Source organism: Chrysochloris asiatica, unplaced genomic scaffold (genome assembly GCF_000296735.1).
Source record: "Chrysochloris asiatica unplaced genomic scaffold, ChrAsi1.0 scaffold00279, whole genome shotgun sequence".
Lineage (NCBI taxonomy): Eukaryota > Metazoa > Chordata > Mammalia > Afrosoricida > Chrysochloridae > Chrysochloris > Chrysochloris asiatica.
In genome coordinates, this window is record NW_006408797.1 from 1933386 (window position 1) to 1935582 (window position 2197).

Below are 2197 nucleotides of genomic sequence, written 5' to 3' on the forward strand. Positions count from 1 at the left end.
GTAGTTGAGATTGTTAAGGAGAATTCTGAAAATGTTTAGGAAATCAAGCATGTGCATGTGAGAGTGACTTTTGGCAACTGCAAAGTGACTGAGACGTGGCTTGCTTTAGAAGCATCAAAACAAAGAGGCATGTGTTTTGGAGCCTCTGTTGTTGTTCTTGTCCTTTGGTAGTCATTTGGTGGTGCTGCACACTGAATGCAGGAAAGATGCTGCACTGATTTGAACTTAAAAATTATTTTTTTTTTTTGTTTGAAAGTTAACTGTTGGGCCAAAATTGTAAGTACCTCCTTGTGCTGTTCCAGGAATGAGGCTACCATTTTCATCGATATCATCACCAGAGAAATACAGATCTATGATTTCAAATACTAATTTATAAATGTCTTCATTTTTGTGTTGCTGCAAAATTGAAATGTTTTTCCAAACGTCTGCATTCTTCTATTATTTCAACTATTGAACTTGCTTCATCACCAGCCATTATCAGAATGTTTTTCAGACCATTTGGAACCACTTGAACAACTTGAGAATCTTTCACAGACAGTAAATTACAGAATGGTGGTATTACATTCTGTTGTACAATACACTCAATCAGACTTTTTCTGCTACTTATTGTTACAGTGATTTTTGTGTTTCAAAGTCCCCCTTAGCAAGCTGATGAATAATCATAGGGATTAATCTGGCATCTGTTAAAGCTTGAACCCATTGCTGGTTGCCTGCTGTTATGCTGGAAAGGAACCAAACTGCTTCCTTATTTATTGTCTCTTTTGGGTATGATAAGAGATTTGGAAAGGGTCACAGGACATCACAGTTGAGAACCATCTGGGTCTGCTCATCAGTGTCGGTCACTATGTTGCCCACTGTTCCAAATGCTTCTGTTTGAACTTTACTTATTGATGGCTCAGAAGGGGAACAAGAAATGGCACATTCCCTGAGTTAATTATCATCTCATTACCTCCATCTCTCATGTGTGACAAACCCCAAACAGTATCTACAAGAATGTTTATGTCAGTGTGGTATATGGGGATACATTATGCAGGTAAAATCTCCTGAGCTGTTTCCATAGGCAGTGGAGGATCCTTATTCCTGTAGAATTGACAATGACCCATGTGACATTCTGAAGGAAGGTGATGGGAATGGAGGGATTCGTAAAGAACAGAAAAGGTTTGCCAACTCTCAGTGATATGACAATCTGTACATTAAGGACCATCACCTGTAATTTTTCCCAAAGCCCATACTGCTTGTTCACAAACATTCAGATGTGGTGAATGAAGAAGTCTCAGAAAAAGAGATACTGCATTAGACTGAACAACAGCTTGGCTCTGTGCAAATGTTCCTGATGCAGTTAGTGTCCAGGCAGCTTCAAACTGTAATAAAGGATTAATCATCTTTTTCTAGACATTTGACTACAATTGGTAAGATCCCATATTTTCTGAGGTCATCAGTTGGTGGCTTTCTATCCCTGGATAATAGCTTTCTTGATGCTAAGACAACACTCAACTGGACCATGGGTTCTCACATCACTTGTGGCATTCTGCAATACAGCTGCTAGTATTACATTTTGTACTTTGAAATCAGCATCAAACTCTGAATCTTGTAGACTTTCTTCTGGGGGGAATATTTCTCTTTTTAAATAACTATTCATCTCAACCTTGTTCAAACTGGCAATGCGGTCCAGTGCATTAACCCACAGCAGCACATTAGATTTAGCAATGTTGAAATTACTCATGTTTTTAACAAGAACAATTTTGGTGGTATGGTGAAGGCAAAACTTGACTGGAATGTGTTCAAGAGAGGATTAGAGAAGAAAAATTGTGAGGCAGTGAGAAAAGACAACTTTTTCAAGTGAAATATTATAACCTCCTTGAAATGGGATTTTAACTGGAGGGGTTGTTGTTGTTGTTAGGTGACATCGAGTCAGTACCAACTCATAGCAACCCTATGTACAACAGAATGAAATACTGCCTGGTCCTGGGCCAACCTCACAATTGTTGCCACGCTTGAGCCCATTGATGCTGCCACTTTGCCAATCCATCTCGATGGGGGTCTTCCTCTTTTTCTCTGACCCTCCACCTTACCAAACATGATATCCTTCTCCAGTGACTGGTCCCTCCTGACAAATATGAGAGATGAAGTTTGGCCATCCTAGTCTCCAAGGAGCACTCTGGCTGTACTTCTTCCAGCACAGATCTGTTTGTTCTTT

The 2197-nt window shown here is 39.6% G+C and overlaps 1 pseudogene; it reads right to left on the minus strand.

The window, feature by feature from the left end:
* Positions 1-225: 225 nt before the first annotated feature.
* On the minus strand, positions 226-1723 carry LOC102833220 (annotated as a pseudogene).
* Positions 1724-2197: the final 474 nt, after the last annotated feature.